General features: G+C 38.6%; 1 long non-coding RNA gene across 1 annotated transcript; it reads right to left on the reverse strand.

Annotated features, from left to right (window-relative positions):
- Positions 1-11,919: 11,919 nt before the first annotated feature.
- LOC136182404 (uncharacterized) lies at positions 11,920-16,701 on the reverse strand. Its single transcript, XR_010668669.1, has 2 exons — positions 15,081-16,701; positions 11,920-15,041 (listed from the first exon to the last, which is right to left on the reverse strand). It is a non-coding gene; the product is annotated as an uncharacterized lncRNA (long non-coding RNA).
- Between the last annotated feature and the right edge of the window lie 3,048 nt (positions 16,702-19,749).

Here is a 19,749-nt window from a genome sequence, read left to right on the forward strand (position 1 = left end):
CCGCAGTGTGAGCATTGTCAATTAATACATTGCACAAACCTGAATTAACAACAATCATGTGAAGAAAAGGATTTCATATAAACATCAATGCTTTCTCACTAACCATGCATACGTTCTACCTGATGGATGGAGGTGTGGGTACAATGACCATGCCTTTGCACCATTGTGATGCAGTGTGATGAGGAACACGCTAGCTATGTAGCAAGCTATGCCAGCCTTAAATTAGTTGTTGCCAATTTAGTGGTCAAATTTAGATTAAGGAGGGAAATATTGCAAACACAGGTATTGCGTAGAAAAGTAGAAACAGCATATAGACATAAAACCTACAGTATGAGTTAAAGATCAAATGAACCTTTATTTTTTAATTGTTCACCGCTTTATATCGTTATTGCGATGCTGAACAACGTGATTGCATGTCACATATATTTTTCTCTTATCTTGCAGGTCTAGTTTGAGTCCTGATTCTTCCACAGGTTTCATTATTGACTGATGATATACAGCTATATCTTTCTAACTTAGAAAATTATGCAGAAAGCTTATTTTAAAGGACAGAGTTATTGGCAGTACACGATGGCGCGCTTGCAGCTGAAGCCGGGAGAGGATTTAGAAGAGGGCATCGCGCTGGCCTGAAACACATATCTCCTGACCTGATGTTCTTATTAAACCAAATATATCTGTTTGGAGCCTGGCTGTGTGCAAACAGGAAATTATTAATTCATTAAAAGGGCACTTTCTCTATAGAGGGCAAAGCTACAGATGCCTAAGCCTCTTCTTTGTCTATGTGTGCACCGAAGAAGTGCTAAATCAAATTGGCTTTCTGACAGTAATGTAAAGCACTGAAATATAAATATAGTGTACACTTACCGTAAATCAACATTGATTTTTAGGTTGTTTTTTCCTAAAATATTCAAACTGTCACGGTACAAACGGCCCTTTCTGCAGCCATGTATAGTCAGCTTTCATGTTGGCACTCCAACAGGTTTCTGAGTAAAGAGGCCGAGGTGACCAGCATGTCCGGTGGGTAACTATCCCTTTAAGTTCTATTGTTGTCACATCACCTGTTAATAAGTATGACTTTGTCAGTTTGTCAGTTTGACTCTTAATGACTTTAGTTTTTCCCTACATTTTCACCAAGAGTCATGAACAACATTTTTTCTTTGATCAGGTGAAACATCCCCACATCCATCAGTAAGACTGGCACAAAGTTTTGCAAATTCATGGTTACCATTCCATGACTGACTAACTGAACGTGATAATCATATTTTTTCTAATGCCATCTTGAGGTTGACATTTGTATTTGGAAAATAAACATTTATCAAATGAATTAGCATGAAATGTATGTCCTTCTGTAATATGTTAACTTATCATCTAGCACCGTCATCATAGCAAATTTGGATTTGTCAAAAAACAAGTTTCTTTGACCGGACACCTGCAAAGCTAATGATGTTCCCATCAACCTAAACGCTCAACAGCATACATTAGAGGACTCTTAAATATGATGGTAAACACAGTGCTAATTAATTCTGCCTAATATCAGCATTTTAGAAATCATCACTCTGAGCAAGCTAGCATGATGATTTGGCTAACTGTGCAGCTACAAAGAGAAGCTTGAATAACTGTAGACTTCTTGTTACTTATACTGGGAGGATACATTACTTTAAACTGACTGAGACTTGCTCCTGTTTGGATTGTTTATTTCTACATGTTTCTCAGTATATTGCCACATTTATTGAACGTCAATGATGTGGTTATGCAGTGATATCAAACATATGTAGACAACCTCAGATGTGTTTTTTTTTCTTTCTTTTTGATATTTAGTACATGTTGATGTCTATCCCTCATGTTATGCACATGCAGCTAATCCATTTCTCATTATTTTTTTAAGTGAAGCAGAGAAGGTAAAACATAGAGGCATAAACTATAATCACATCCTGAGCAGCTATCATACTGGTCTCTGCAGTTTCAGTAGTGTTAATAAATAACATTAAGTGCAGCACATGGCCATTATGAAATTGATCCATTAGTTCCTGACCTCCCTCTTGATTTAACTGTTAACTAGCTGCAAACACACGTCATTTGGTTTTCAGAAATAAGAGAGGAGTGAATGTTGGATGGTGCAGCAGAGTCGGGAAAGATTGCATGACATGGTGCAGTTTGCACATGGAATGTGAAAAGATTTCAGGCACTCTGTGATGAAGGCCAGATGTTTGAGTTATGCATAGGAAGTCAATTGTCTACAGTTGCTTCTGGTTATTACTGTGATGCAGGCAGACGTCTACACTGCTATCTACTCTTTAATCCAATTTAAGAAGGCCCTATCACTCATTAAGGCTTCGATATAACCAATACATGAGCTTGGTCTGAAGTGAAAATGACTTCAGAGAACATTACATAAACAGTAATGCGTGAATATAAATAGAAACAGTATAATGTATACTGTACAGTAAGTGAGTAAGTAAGAGGAGTTGCTCTTGAATTCCCTGGTTACAGTTTCTTAAGCAAATTATCCTCAAAGCTAAAGAGACTCAGATTGGTTGGCAAGTGTGTGGATCACAATGATTGGTCAAAGACTGAACTAAAATAGATTCCTTAAAAAAAAAAAAAAAAAAAAAAAAAACTCGAAGGCGAGAACGCTATGAGTCAGATTTAGATTTTTCCAAACTTTAAGTCACATTGATGGGTTAAATGTTTGTTTTTGAGATGAAATGATTGAAATGTTTCTGGTCCTTTAAAACTTCACAGAGAGTCACATATGTCACTGAGAAGAAATAAAAAGAAGGATTTGTTCCAGAATTTAGTTTGAAGGAAAGTTTTCATCCAAGCATAGTGACAGAAAAATCAATTGTCTGCCAAAGTTTTTGACTTGTGCTTGAGGAGGATTGCATATTAATACACAGACGCAAAAATTACACCCTGAAACTCAATCCCCCTGCTACTGTAGCCCTTTTTCCTCGTTCCCTCTCTCTGCTTTTTCCTCCTCATCTTACAAACAGTAACACACACACATCCAGCACACACACACACACACCGTCCTTTGTTTGGATTCAGACGGCATTGAAGGCAGATCCTGTGGCCCTTCTGAGGAGAATGTTAATATGGCCGCTCTGGTCTCTCTGGGGACGCAGAGAACAGACCCTGGCTGCTAATGCACTGTCACACTAACCGGCTCACTTCTCTCTCACAGTCACAAACAGCAGCAATGCACTTGTGCAGAAACTGAAAACTATTTGCCTGCACTCACAACTTTCTTAATCATTTGAATAATTTAAGTCAGTTATATTTTCTCAACTCTCCACATGCATGCGTCTACAAACTGAGTTGTACCAGGTAAGGTTCTATGTAGTTTTCGCATATGCACTATTTAACATCCAGTATTCTGTAAGGGGTTCATACATTAATTTAAATTACATCAGTGATATCATCACAAACAAGCTATGTTGAGCCAAATTTAAAATATTCCAAGCCAAACTTTCTCTGCTCGGTTTAGGGAAAAGCTCAGATTCTGAGCAACCCTAAACAATGGCAATAAAACAGGAAACATTTTGTGGGTCTTTCACAGAAAAAAAAATCCTTACATCAATATAACTCTTCAACTTGAGCTCTGTTCACCAAAATTAAAGGTAACCATAGCCATTTCACCAAACCAAATTTATCAGTGTCTCACTGTTTATTCTCGTGGACTAAACAGTTAAACATCTTCACCCTTCATAATCACCGGCTGGTTAAACATGTTACTAATATTCTTATATGTTGGCCCTTAAAGCTGGTCAAATGTTATGATCAAATTGCAAAGGCAGCCTTCCGTCCCTAGATGGGGCTGTAGCTCCGGGTAATGGGCTTGCTCTCCTCGCTCTATTACCTGGATGTAAACAAGCACAGTGAATGGATTGCACCTCTTATAGGAGTAATGTGTGTTTAGGCTGTGTCAGCTTAAACTGGCATATCAACCGCAGCAATGCGTAACCACATTTACCACAGGCCGTTAACCTGCAGAGAGAACTTAAGGCTGGCAGTGCTATCACTGCTAACGTTAGCCACACTAAAGTCAGTTAGTCAAACTAATCAGTAACTATATTTAAAATTCTGTTAAAATGGAGGAACCCTCCTTTGTTTATTCAACCTTCATATACAGCATGGAAAATGAAAGCACAGATATGCCCCTCCCCCATATTATTTTTTTTATTATTTTTACTTTTTTCAAGTTTTCATGTTGAGGGGTTACTTTGTTTAATTGATTTATTTTACTAAGGTAGGCAATGTCTCTAATTCCTGTTTTATAATTATTCATGATTAAAGACTCACGATACAAGTGGTTAAAGAAAGAATGACTGAAAGAAATCTTTATCCACTCCTAGGAGAGTTTGAGTTGAACCAAGAATATAAATACATAAAATACATAAAAGATAAACAAACAGGTGAGTGCATACAGTAGTACCAGGGGCATAAAATATGAAACAAACATATTTGAAAACACACAGATATGCATACTGTTGATAGCCTTGTGGTTAGTTAAAGTAGTGTTTCAAAAAAAATGCTCACCCTTCTTCAGGAAAACAATAACATTGGGCTTTATAGTTCTGATTGTTTCTAAAACCTCTAGAGATTCACAAGAGGTTAAACCTTGAAACACACTCAGTGATCTCAGGCTATTATCAGTCATACAACGAAATGATCTTACAGGGTATCAAACATAATTTCTTCAATTAATCATGAGCATCATATGTTATTCCTAAAGCCTTTAGGTTGTAGACAGTTATTTATCAAAAAAAAAGTAATAGGAAAAAGCCTTGACTGTCTACAATCAAAGATCTATTGTATGAAAAAATATTATATCATCTGTGCACAACTGTATTGTAATGTACATTTGTAACTATAAGCAAGTCACCCCATTTTTTACATAGATATTATGAAATTCCCAGTTAACATGTGACCAAACAATCTTAAATCATGGTCAAACTATTTCCCTATTCTTGACAGAGGCTCAGAATGCGGGCACTTATCGACATAACAGGGAATCCCTCACATTTATAAACTTTGTTACTGTACCTCTCAATGATAAATGTCTGATTTTTCTTCCACTCATTCATTCCTTTTACTTCTCTTTCTATGCTTTGAGCAGAGAAACGCACCACACTGTCCTCCCTTTTCACTGAACTTCTTTCATAATGAATGGCAAAGTATGATAATGGCCTTCAGGTTGCCATAGTAATGAGACAGGGGCCCTGTATGTGAGTCTTTTCCAAGCATAAATGACAGAGGATTGTGAGAACTCTGCCTCTCCAATGTCACAGGCAGCTTCTCTTTTTACCCCCCTCTCTTCTCATTCAGCATTTCTTCTTTTTCTCGCTCTGTTTAAACCTTTGCATTGGGTGTGGTGCACTTATAAAAAAAAAAGGGAAAGTAATGAAAATGCTATAAAAAAACAAATTGGGAAAATGCAAGTATTCAAGAACAGTTTCAGTTCTCCTTTGTGTGACAGCGTAAATTCCCAATATTTGCTAACAGTCCAGTCTTAAGTGGACGATTGCGTACACAACAGCTGTGTGTACGTATAACTCATGTGGTGTATCGTTTGAAACCTGCTCTTTCTGTCATAATAGCGATGTAAACCATTTCAAGCTCCAGCTAACACAGAAAAAACAATCTACCCATCTGTCAGACCAATGAAAATCAAATAACTATGAATGACTGTATTTTGACTCATCATCCAAACACATTACATCCATATAGATCCTCAGATTGCTTCAAATTCTCCGTCGCTGTCCTGATATTTCACTCTATTTCGGTAACATAAAATGATTCATTTGTCTCCCCTTCCGAGACATCAACATGGCGACCGCTCTCAGAGCTTTCTAATGGCAACTCTTGGCCAATTGCAAGCTGCCATTCACTGTTCCTAGCATATAATGGCCAATGAGAGCCTGAGTTGAAAAGAGGTGTCTGCCCCTATTCTGACATTTCTACACCCCGCCATTAACTTATGACTGTGCCGATGACTGCCGTTTCTTCTTGCACCCTGAAAATGTAATATTAATATTATGGGAAAAAATGAGTGTGATGTCACAGCAATGAGTGTTAATGAGCTAACAATTAACAGGCCAAAAGGTAAAATATGTAGAAATGCATTCAAATTTTACACTAAAGAAATTTGAAAGTTTTAACGGGACAGGTCTTTCCAGAGCCACCACGACAAACATGAAATGTTTATCGTTGCCATAGAAACACAGGATGCTACGTCGAAAAAAAACGGGAACTGCTACTGAAAGCTGCCTAGCTGTTGCTGGATGTGCTGCTGTGATAAAAACATCATGTAAATTTTACTTGGATACATTAGCTAGTCTGTAAACAACCTCATGTCTGTTTTGGATGTTTGTCGATTTAAAAAAGAAATATGCTCACTCAAGTATTTCTAACTTAATAAGGATTTTGTGTATACTCCATAATCACATCTAACCCAAGGCGTCAGTCAAGAGAAACATCTATATGTGTTTAAGGTACTTTCCTTAAGCTTTGTAAGGTATTGGGAAATGATAAAGTGTAAAAGGGGTCAGAATGATGGTGTACAGGTGTGTGGTTCAACACGTTGTGAGGGGCCAGTCTGAGCAGAAATGCCAGGGATGATTATTTGTCCAGCCCCGGTAAGGGATGTATGTTGGCTTCAATTTTGTTATATGGGAGGGAGGGTGAGATGCATCTTTCAACTTTATATACAGTCAATTGTCAAGACTGGTTTTATATCACAGGCCTTAAATGGTGAAATGTGGTTGAGATTACAAACACTCTGGTGATTTTCAAAATTCTGTCTGACACTGAAGAAAAATCCAAAACTTGGAGAGCGGACGGCATCTCATGTGCAGCTGCCTGTGTGGTCATTGAAATTGAGCTCTTGTGATCTCAGTGTCGCACAAACAGCTGCTCTCCAGCTACACAAAGTATTGATCCAGTCTGTCAGTTTCACACAGTTTACGATGGTCTCTGAGGTGCCTTGGTGTTAACTTAATAAGATAAAACGTATGTAAATGTGTAAGTATCTCCATTAGAAAGAAATATTTGATATACTTTACATATAAGAAAGACCTACATACAGATATACGGACATTTTGAACAACAATTATTGTTGGCCAGGTCTCCCATGAAAAAGAGATCTCTGATCTCAATCGTACTAACCTTATTAAATAAAGGGCAGCCAAGAACCACTCTTCATTTTAACAGCCATCAGTATTTCAAATACAAATACAGTATGGCTACAGGACATTTACCTCTATGGTTTAACAGATCAAGACTGCTCTCTAACTGACATTTTATTTGATATCTTGCTCATGCCATCAGATCGTACAGATGCACTGTTAACCAGCACTACTTGAATTACATACCACAAGATCATCTGCATACAAGCTGTTCACACCAGCACGAGCCAGTTAGGCCACCACAGTCAAAACTATGTACCTTGATTTTTTTTGTGCACTTGAAAATATAAGAAGTATGACCTTTACTGAAAGTGTTTGTTTTTTTTGCAGGAAATTGAAATAATCAGTTGTTACAAAACCCCTCAAACTTACCTTCAAGACTATCATGCATCTACTATGCATCACTACTACTCTACTCAGCAATCTTCCTCATCAGGTCTGTTTGTGGTTTTATCACATTTGATTGACAGTAAAATCAAGCAGATAAAGAAATTAAAACATCCTCACTACGAAGTCAACAGCAAGAAAGACTATAAAAACATAGCAAAGGAACGTATTTCACAATACTCAGAGTGGAACAGGACTGTGTTGTAAGAATTCATTTTCCTTCACTTAAACTGATTAAAACATGAGTAATTAATGTTGGGTGTACAGTAAATCCAATACCTGGTTTGTGGCAGTCTTTTTGCCCGTCTAAGCTTCTGTATGGATGTGTATGTTTGGTTGGAGAGGTTTAGTGGACGCCTGTCAAATGCATCATTTAGCACAGAAATGTGTAAAAGAAAAAAGAACAACAATAATGTGGTCTGGTCATCTTTGTGCTTTAACATCAAAATATCATGAATAGAATATTTTTGATCATTAAGATGCATCACCACACAAGAATCAAAACTGAGGGCATGAGGTTATTACGCTGCACATTTTAATCACTTATGTTCAAATGTTAGTTGTTAATTTCACTTCCTGTTTCTGTCATTAGTTTTGAAACTTTTATAGAACAAAGTGTGGCATGGATTCTTAGTGGTCCGATCACAGGTTTCATTGTGTTGCAGCAGCTTCACAAACCTGACAGCGTGCTGATTATTTTATCAGATTATGGAGAAAGATATGGTCACATCCGTCACCATTTCACTGCAGATCATTTACAAAACCTTTGTATTTATGAACGCATCCTGTAAGTTTTTAAAGCAAGACTAAGGTTCACTTCTTTTGCCTTTCCAAAAATCACTAAAAAGTGTTTTTGATGTGCAGTCACCCCGCTCTTTATCTTTAAATTCTGTAAATAATCTGTTCATTGAATAGGCTTGTTTTATGCTGTTGTAAGTAAACAACTTTGTTTATTTAGAGGGGAATAAAAAAAACAAAGTCATCCATTCAGCTTCAGCAGCAGCGAGCAGAAAGTGTCCTTCAGAGTTTCTAAAAAAGTATTTTTTTTGCAACACAAATGACTTCACAGTAAATGAAGTACTTTTCAGACGGATCAATCAGATGGAGTTAATTTCTGACTTTGACACGAGACTGTTTCCTGATTTTTCTTGAAAACAACCGGGTAAAACCAAGTCAATTTCATTAATTACTATCAGTGAATTATTAACTTCTTCCCCTGGAAAGATTCATCCTTGGTTCATGAGTTTTTGACACTTCATCATGTTGATCACCCTTTTAAGCAAGTCTTCAGAGACGTCTTAAAAAAAGTTCCTCCTGTGAGCACACTAGTGTTATTTTAGCTGATAAATAGTGACCTCAACAGAGTATACAGTTTATATTCACGCCAGAAACAAACCTCTTTGTTACTACATTGTTTTTCATACAAGTTGGAAAAAAGTCAAGGCAACACAGCACGTAAACCTGCCTGCAATGAGAGATGTTTTTGAGGTTAGCAGTAACTGTTTGTCAGACTACAACCACAAGTTTCCCAAATAACTAACATGACTGAAACTATTCATTTGATGCAAAGATGCCATAAAACCACTGAGGTTTACCTCAGCTGCTTGTGTTGGGGTCTACACTTTTATAAGTCTGGCTGTAAAGGAAGCTGCTGCTATATAGATTTTCTCTCTTATAAAACAAATGTTTACTGTGATTCCACCGAGAAGAACGACAGAGCCTACAACCGAATATTTTCATTTTATTCAGACTAAACCAAGGTTCAAAATTCTGACTCATAATAAAGACCTGGTTCATGATATCTAATCCACTTTACAGTATTTAATCATGTTATTTAAATGACATGTCTTGTGGAGTTCATGTAAATTAAATAGAAGATTTATTTTGGTGTTGTCACACAGCAAACGTCACAGAGCTTTTATATCAATGTGTGCGTTATGTTATTGAAAGAGAAAATGATTTCGATTCACATGAACATAAATACACACATTTACCTTGGCAGCATTGAGAGTAAGTTATCGCTTTACCTGAATATTCAAAACACTTGTTCATCTTTGATCAAGTGGCCTTCGAACACGCCGGCTTCTTTAAATATATATTTATGCTGTTACTGAATGAGGTGTTCATAACCTGAGGTAGTTTTGTATTGATGATTGTGTTCAAACCCTGCAGTTACTAAAGAGTAAATTAGGCTCAATGTGTGATTGTGAATGCTCATTTGAAGGTCTGGATTACTCTTTGGGTAGTTTAGGGGCGTCTGTCTCTGTTCAAAGTTAATTTTAAAATTCACACATTTCATAAATTATTCCGTTTTTTTTGCTTTTCTTATTTTGTGAAGCAGTTTCTCTTTTGTAATTTTGACCCCTTGTGTAAAAAAAGTAATACGCAACACAAATATGTGAAAGAAAACAGTCGTAGACGTCCACGGCCTGTGGCTGGCTTGCCAGCTAACATTAAGACGACCACGACGAAAAGCGTCCGTCTTTCCGTCGTTGGACCTGTTTTTTTCGCAGGTCTCTGTGGCCTTTGCAACCCAAAGACCCTCTTGGCCAAAGTCCACGTGGCACAAAAAGGCAGCAGCATTCCTGATGTCTGTGGCTAATCTGTGGTGTCAGCTTGTGTTAACACCGCACCGCCAAATTTGAGGGCACGCAGGGCCGGGGAATATTAAAAACCATCAGCAGCATTCCTCCCCTGAGGAGGGCGGGTCTGACGAGAGCAAGGGTCAGCTAAGGTTGAACGCCGGTTGTGTGTTCGAGCCACTCGTACTGTAACGGTCTGATCCGGTAGACAGGAGGTGGGGCCGGAACAGGACGGAGGGAACACACTTCAAAGGGAGAGCACTCTTTCCTTGTCTGTCCTCATTGAAAGCGGGCTAAATGAGCTTTGTGGGGGCTTTTGTTCCTGCTGTCAGACAATTCAGAGACTGGACGGAAGATGCCGAAAAGGACAGGAGGTCAGAACGGTAGTTAATTATCTGCTTCTCAACCTGCCAGACGCTTTCCGCATCCCCACTCCCCAATTGACTCATAATGACCATGAGATATTGTTCTGCTAAATTTGAGAAGTCTCGCAAGTGTAAGGTCAAACTGTCCCTACAATTGCTCCATGTCAAATTTCACACAGACGTGAGATGGAGACGTTGTACTACGTGCCCCCATTTCTCTTAACATATTAAACCCTGCAGCTTCCTCCTCTTATTTGAACGCACAATTAACCCCTAGCAAGTTCACAAATGAGCCATAACAAAAAACCACGGCTGAGGAAAAATTCACTCAAATTCTGAAGACTATTCTGACCCGTACCTGAGCTCACTACGAGCAACGCGTTAGCCGAAAAAAATTCTGCATGTTTCTGGTTTGTCTTAGGCTGCTGTGCAGACATGTAACATGTGCTCGACTCTCCCGCACTCCCAGAGGGGCAAGAACAGGAATGCAGCGAGGGTCAGGGGTCGGACAGCCATGTGCACATGCACTGCTGTATCCTGGCAACAGGTGCTGTACCAGAGCGACAGCCAAGTCATTTGCAGCAAACCTTCAATCAAGCAAGGTGTCTATAAGTCTCTTATAGTATTTTACCTTCAAGGATGTGTCTATTTTATGTCATTTTTTTAAATCCGTGTAAGAAGACACCTTTAACTCTGCATACTCTGCCTTATTTTTTGTTTATTTTTTGTCAAAGTGTTGGGTGTTAAGCAAACAGCGAGTGTAACATCTGCACACAGAGAAAGAGAGAGAAGCTCATTGCTGAGAGGTTGGTGGTGTCTCAGGGAAATGATAGCTCTGTGCCAAGGTATTCCTTCTCCCTCCTGAGAGAGGCCCCTCCATTCAGCGCTCTGAGGTCAACAAGTACAGACCATTACCCACAATGCCCCTGAACAGAGGGGGAGAAAAAAAAACTTAAATATGCAGGGCTGTGCCTTTAAGATGGTTAGACAGGAGCTGCCTGAATGCGCTCAGTCGGAGCTGCCGCCAAGATGGAGAGAGGGAGGGAGAGGAGGAGAAATCAGAGATGTTCTATCTATGAGGAAAAAAGATAAACTTGTGTTTCCCTGATTCTGCCGCACAGCTGCTAAGTTGTAATTATTCGTTTTGTAAAATGACGGGTGACGATTTGCTGATTGCACCGCACAGAGAAAAAGGAGTCTTGTTGCTAGGAGAGGAGGTATTCAGCCTTCTCTTATTGGCCGCTAGGATGCGTAAGATGGCCCAATAAGAGCCCTCCCCCTCATAGCAGCAGAGAAATAGTAGAGCTACCCCCACATGCAGACCTGATTAATATGTCAGACATGTTTTATGGGTTAACGTGAATCAGGCTGGATGTATTGAAAAGGCTGCAGTGTGGATTTAGTGTGTGTGTGTGTGTGTGTGTGTGTGTGTGTGTGTGTGTGTGTGTGTGTGTGTGTGTGTGTGTGTGTGTGTGTGTGTGTGTGTGTGTGTGTGCGCGCATGTGTAAGTCTATACAGTAAGTGTGCCGGGGGAACACACCACATGGGCATATCACACACTCTACTCTGAGGTCAAGTGTTGCTCTCAATCTGAGAAATGTTAACATACACACATCTCACTGTAGTAATGACCTAACTGAAAACAGACGATCAAAGAGTGGAAATAGAAAATCATACTCCTCACATGTGCATGATTATCCAGAGAATGCATCGCACAAAAGAGAAACAGAAGTGAAACTGTTTTTGTATCCTGATGGCACTTAAAAGAGGCTTATGTGCTCTATTATATTTAAAACGCACTGTACAGATGTTAACATGCCCCAGATCCCAAAACAAACCGGACAAGGGAATTTTGAGACTATTTTTTTTTTTTACCCTGTCATGTAAGAAAACATCCTTCTCTGCTTTCTTACAACAGAACTGAAGGAAGGAAAACCAACATATTTTTGTTTAACGTCTTACCTTCAGTCAGCTGACAAGAGGGACTTTTTTCGTTCAGTCTGTAGATGATGAAGTCCAGATGTGTGTCTCAATGTTAGGGATGCATTGACTGAGGCTCAGTATAGCTGACAGATATCTGCAGATAATTAGGCATTCATCAAACAATGAAAAAGTGTTTTTGTATGTAAGTATTTGTTTTACAAAAAATATGTTTTGTTTGGCTGTGCGAGTACTGTAAAATTGCTTCTCAATGAGTTTGCAATGGCAAAGCAGCAATAGATGCTTTTTTAGTAGTTTTTTTTTAAAGAATCTTGTATGGGGACGTAGCCTGGTGGTTGGTGTTGGTTGTGTGGTCCTCAAAGTGTGCGCTTCGGGTTCTGGTCAGGCCTGTGGCTCCTTTCCTGCATGATGTTCCTCCATCTCTCTCACCCTGATTTCCAACTCTATCCACTGTCCTATCTCTAAAATGAAGGCAAAAAAAGCCCAAAAAATAACTTGGGCATAATTAAAGCATAATTGTCTAAGTCATATTTTGGCCAAATTGTAATATCTGCCTAACTCTACTCTCCTAACCCTGCTGGTTCACTGTGCATTATTGGCTATGTCCTCAGCCTATCAGAATGCTTGTTACATTCCAAAATCACCATCCGCCTAAAGCCTGGCTCACACTCAAGGCCGATCTGCCCGGCGATTGTCGGGGATTTATTTCAAACATGTTTAATATTTAGCATTTAAAATCTTGACGTTTATGTCATGAAAGGGTCCGGCAGAAGTTGTGTGTGACTACAATATAATCACGAGAGACAAGGGAGGACTGTAGTCATGGCGACCAGTGGCAGGACACAATCCAGCGTTTTTTTTTCTTTTAATTTTCTGTACAGATCATCAGTGCAGAACTGAAACTTGTATCCATATATCTACAATTATATCAACTTTTCTATATCCTACAACAAGTTCCACTTCCTTCTCTTTCACCAGCCGTCGTCCTTTGTTTTTTTCAAATGAAACTTTATTAACAATTGTCAACGCTCCGTCCCGATTTCACTCGCACAGTGTGAGCCAGGCTTAAGTCATCTCTTTTGACTTAGACATTTTTGACGCTACATGCAAAGATGGCGGCTCATTTTTCTTCAACTTTCTACAGTAAATGTACTTTCAGTCGATGATAGGAATTATGAACTGCAGAGGTGTGGACTCGAGTCACATGACTTGGAATGTGTTTTTCCTTTCTTTTCTGAAAACCTTAAAACATGACTTAGGCAATTCTGCTTTGAGGCTAACGATAAGAAAGATGGTGGATTTGAAGTTTTTTTTGTATGTGTGTCAGTTGAATTTATGTAGACTCAAAGAAAGAGTAATGAAGTCTGGGTTGACTTAATGCGTTTGCTGCCACCGCGACCCAACCTCGGATAATCGGAAGAAAATAGAGAGATGGATTGATTGATGGGTTAGGGTTATTTTATGGTCATTTTATGACAGTACTGCTGTTACAAAACTAACCTTTATCACTAATCTCTGGAGCTCAAGAGTTAAACGTAAAGATATCTCTCTGGTAGTTAACTGTAAGCCCTCCATCTATGACTACAACAGATGATATACAATAATCATGAGTATGATATTAAAATAGGTCTTTAGAAGGGTTTGGAGACTAAAGCAGTACAGATGTTGTCTGGTCTGACTTTAAACATTTCTTGAGTTCACTCAAAAGGCAGCAGCTTTCAGAGCTATTCATATCACAAAAGAGAAACGAGCTAAAAATAAACGCTGTGCTTTTTTTTGACACAGTTGATCACAAGAAAATCACACTTCCTGACCCCAGACACCACTGACTGATTTTAAAAATACTACAAACCTGCTGCCAGCTGCTTCATAAAGTTCAGTCGGTCCATGCTGAAAAGTAAAACTTCTCCAACATATATTTTCTGGTACATGTAAAAACCATAGACCCTTGGTTCTCAACTGGTGGGTTGGGACCCAAAAAGTGGGACGCAGAGCAATTTTTTTGTGGGTTTGGGATGTGGACCCAGGAACAAAAAGTCAATGTTATGTGCTGCAAAGTGCCGGCTAATGAGAGCACACATAGTATTTAGAAACAAATCACTGCTTATAAAGACAAACCTGTTGACTAGTCTCAAAGAAGACTGTTGAGCTCGACACACTCTTGTGTTTTTTTTTCGGTCAGATGTCCTAACTGTACCATGTTACTTTAAAAAATGGTGGTGGTTGAACATTTTCTGAAAATGGGGCTGCTGTCATTGAAGTGTTGGTGATGGGTCCTGATGTTACACCAGTTAAGAACCACTGATGTAGACTATATAAACACCCCACCTCCTTGCTCCCTTTCCCTCTTCCTGCATTTTATCCCGATCCCCTTCCAAGCCCTGTGAAGGCTGTTTCGTCATGAGCCGGGGATCCAGCTGAAGATTTCTGCCTTTTAATAAGGCAGATTTTTCTTACCACTGTAACTTTTGCTGCTTTGCTAAAGTGCTCATGATGGCTAGGCCAGGTCTTTGTAATATAACAATGAGTAAGGTCTTTTACCTGCTTTTTGTAACATAGCAATAAGTAAGGTCTTTTACCTGCTTTTTGTAACATAACAATGAGTAAGGTCTTTTTACCTGCTTTTTGTAACATAACAATGAGTAAGGTCTTTTTACCTGCTCTTTTGTAATGTTAACAGACAAAGAGTAAGGTATTTTACCTGCTTTTTGTAAAGTGTCTCGAGATAACACTTGTTATGAGTTGACGCTATGCAAATAAAAATTGAAATTGATTGATAAAAAGATGGATGCCATGAAAGCTCCCAAAAAGTGAAGCCAAAACATCTGGAGCTCCCCCTACTGGCTGCATTAATATATCTGTTAAAACGGGACTGCCATGAATTTCTGGTTTAATTTTGTTTTTTTAGCTTCTTTCAGTATTTGAATTTAATTTCCTGCTTTTCTTGATTCCCTTTTGTGTTTTTTTTTAATGCTTTATTTTCATGTTTAGTCTGTGTGTTTCTCTATGTCCTGTGTGTGTTTTTACTGTTACATTCTTAAGGTCTCTGTGTGTCTTTAGAGTTTCCTGTTTAATTTTGTAGTTCTTGTCCCCAGTGTTTCTTCACTTGTCTTACTTCCTCCCTGTTTTTGGTTTCCCGCCATTTTGTTAGCTCTGATCGTCTTCACCTGTGTCGTTAGTCTCACCTGTGTCCCACCCAGTGTCTATTTCATTTCAGTGTACCTTCCCTCTTGTTGTCAATTAATTTGGTGGAACTGCTCCTCTGATAAAACTCTTAACTCCCTGTGTTTTCTTGTGGCTCTTTTTCTTTTTTTAAAGTAAGCCATATTTTGCCTTTTTGTTCAAATAAATACTTTTGGTTTTCTGCTCTTGGGTCCTCCTCGTTATTTTTTTTTTTTTAACCACACATCAGAGAGACATCAGTCAAACATAGCCTACATGTCAAATATGTTTTTCTCAACATAGTTTCTGTCTTTATAAGTTATAAGTTCTTATCATGCTGTTTTATGTCAAAGTGTTCCTCTTTCTGGTAGTTAGAGTAATGTGATGCTATACAAGTGGTCAAATGTGTCTCCTGTTGCTAGGTGCAACAGATTAACAGATTAGAGGTGAAACATTGAAAGAAAATGTAACAACTACTTGCACGATAGTCATTTAACTTTCCATAACGGTGAGTCTCTGCTTCAAACTGACATGAGAATCTATTCTTCTGTGGACTGTACCAACCTGTACCTGACTAAGGGATCTTTGTTGCTTTATTATATGTTTTAAAATATTTGATTTGGTTGGGGTAAGGGGCAGGATGTCAAAAATGACGCAGAGTTTCTCCTGCACAGCTGTAGCTCCAAATGACGTCACCAGCAGAATATCTGAGCGCCCATCGTTGGGGGTATTTTGTTTCACTTTTTTACAACAGGAGGAGGTGGATACAGTTTGTTCATCTGTATATACACTCAATGGTTGATACTGTAGCAGACTGAGCTTAGCAACAGCACAAAGGAAATTGTTCCAAGCAAAGTTTTATTTTGTCAAATACAGATCTTTTTGCATATCTTAAATAAAGAATGCTGATTATAGCAGAAATGAGTTTGCTTGAAGATTTGCTGCAGGAGGAAGATATCTGTCAGCACTTCTCCCTGCAGAATAAATCAAAAGAGGCAGCTGCTGGACTCCTGTTCACTGAGCTGTTCTGACTGAAGCGGATCAATGAAAAATCACGTCCAAACTTCTGATAAATCACTGCAATTATTTTTTGATTGATTTACTTTTTTTCTTGCCATGCCACATTCCTTAAGTTGTTTGCAAAGTTAAGTACACACATGAATTGATTGTGGAGCTTCGCACATTGAATAATGCACATTCAGGTCGAAGGTGATGTGTACGAGAAGTTTGCGTTCCAGATTTTAAAAAAAATGATTACACACATTTTGGTGAAGAAATCCATTTTTCTGCAGTTTCTCTGACACATCAAAAACTTCTACTGGCTACACTGAACTGTCAGATTTCAAGGTTTCTTCTAAAGAAATTGGTTCCTGTTGCTTTAACCGGCTGTCAAGAACACACAGAGCGTTTTTTTTTTCTCTCTCTCTCTCTCTCTCTTTTGTCCACTCCTCTATGGAAACGTGCATCTGTTCTCTGACCACACACACAGCTGAAAAAAAATGAACAAGCAAGCTGCAGTTAGTCTTCTTCTCTAATCTATTTTCTCAAAATCTTATTATTATTTTTAACCAACATGTTCTCTTATTTTTTTTCTCCTGTCTTGAGTTTAGACTCGAGGTGAACACATCGATTTTCCCTCTCATGTTGTCTCTGTGTTTGTGTGTCTCGAGTGTCCTTTAAATGTAGTTGTTAAGGTCAAAGACTTTGAAATAGCCCCTCTTAGGTTCAGTGCCCTGCTCCTCCAGTGTTTGCAGTGTGTTTTTGAAGAGCCATTGAGGGGCTGACGGTTACAGTCCACCCAACAGTTAGAAGGTCACAGGTTTGATCCCTCTTACGGCCGCTGCGCCCGTGTTGAGGCCGCCTCCCTCAGAGACGTTGCTCCTGCCTCACCCTTTTGTTGGAACAGTTGAATGAGGCAGAAAGTGGATCTGTTAAGATTCCCTATCTGAAAGCAGAGAAGGCTTCTCTCTTCTCAGCGGTTATAACACAAAGAGAACAAGGATCACTGCATGGAGGAGTTGCTTTATGGTGCACACACACTCCTGGATCTTCTTGTTGTCAGAAGCACACACACACACACACACACGCACACACACACACTAACACATTTCTTATTGCACTCATGTTCGCTCTTTGAAAATATAGAGACACTTTTAGTTCTGATTGTGTTTCACTGACTGGTTCTCACTCCCTGCGTCAAAAATTAGATCCTGTGCTGACCCCTGGTGGATGATGTGTGTATTTCTTACCTCACACAAAAAGACTGTCAGAGATTTTCAGCACATTTTTCTATTTGTGTGAGTTTGAAGTTTTCAGATTCCACAAGTTCATCCCTACGACGGAGGATTATGGCCACGTAAAAAAAAAAATTAAATTTTGAGATTAATGTCGTAAATTTACAAGATTAAACTCGTAAATGTAAGAAAATAATCTCGTAAATTAACGAGTTCGAGACCAGCCTGCACAAAATGATGAAAGTAGAACTCTTAAAATATTTTCCTCTGCAGACAGCTTCCTCCAAGTCAGTGTGCTTCTTTCTTCAGTTTCTTGCAGTATCTTTTCAGGGTGCTGATATTTTAAGACAATGTGAAGATGATGATGTGCCAAAAGCATGTGTAGTTTCATATCTGCACAAGTAAAGCCCCAACACAACTATTTGTGTCTGTTATCGGTCTGCCTTGTTAAAGTGTCTCATGTGCAGAGACAGTTTATGTCCTGTTCATCATTTTACAGATGAACAAGGTCTTGCAAGTTGAAGTGAAAACTTCTCTTGAACTAACTGTTTTTACCGACTACACAAGGAAGTAGCCTATTTCCTTATTAGTGAAACCTTTAAGACAAGATGCTCCATGTTTGTCATTTGAGAACAGGATGCTGCTGCTCTTCTGATATAGACTCAAATAACAACTTTATTCTTTTATTCTTTAAAGACTTTAAGAGTTCTACTTCTTGTAGAAGTTCTACTTCTTTAAAGTCGTTAATTTACGAGATTAAAATTGTAAATTTACTCGTTTATTCTCGTAAATTTACGACTTTAATCTCGTAAATGTACGACTTTAATCTCGTAAATTTACGACTTTAATCTCAAATTTTTTATTTTTTTTTAAGGTGGCCCTAATCCTCCGTCGTACATCCCTGAAGAGTTGAAGATATATTTATATAATCAGACTCCTGGTTTGTTCAAGCAGTCCTTACTTCTTAATTGTAGTACTTGCATTGATATTGTGTCCATGCAGAGCAGCTCATTTCTAGTCTGTCTTTGGATTCATCCATATTATAAAACAAAATAAATCATCAGCTGTGCTTTAACACTTAACACTGGTATTTAAAAAAAACCCTAATGTTTGCTGTTTCAGAATCAAACATGTCTACATTAATAGGAGTTCTCTCTATGATTTGACTTTGTTTTTTTTCCTGCTGAAATTATGGGAAAAAGAAAAAAGAGATGATTGTTTAATAAATTATTATTCAGTGTAAAACAGCAGAGAAATGGAAAATGGAGTTTTGAAAAGGCTTAAAGGAAAAAATAAATCTTTATAAGAACAGAAAAGCAGTTTTATGTCCTTTACAACAGGATGTACATTTCTCTCCTTGACCATGTTGGTCATGGGTGGCTGTGGCTCAGTTGGTAGAGTCGGTCGTCTCTGGACCAGTAAGTCTCGGGGGTTCGATCCCAGCTCCTGCAGCCACATGCCCGATGTGTCCTTGGCCAAGACACTTAACCCAAAGTTTCTCCCTCTGCTTGGTCTGGGGCGTATGAATGTGTGTAAAAGGGATTTTACAGTGCAGCCTCTGTTATTAGTGTGTGAATGTGTAGGTGTGACCTGCTGGGTAAAAGCACTTTGAGTAGTCAGAAGAAGTCATGCACCATTTATGTACAAAAATTAAATTGGTAAGAATGTGAATCAAATCTAGTTTCATAATAAATACATAAATCCTTTTAGAGCTTTAGAACATATATCTGTTATCTTTCTGCTTTCAGGCTTTCTTTGTGTTACATCCTGATGAAATCTCATCCATACTCCTCCATGTAAAGTTCTGTGAGCAGCTGAAAGAGCTGTTTTAATTTCAGCCAAAAGTTCTAAAAGTGTTTGTGTGTTAAAGATACAAAAACGTTAAACAATC

This window comes from Labrus bergylta, chromosome 14 (assembly GCF_963930695.1).
Source record: "Labrus bergylta chromosome 14, fLabBer1.1, whole genome shotgun sequence".
In the NCBI taxonomy this organism is placed as follows: domain Eukaryota; kingdom Metazoa; phylum Chordata; class Actinopteri; order Labriformes; family Labridae; genus Labrus; species Labrus bergylta.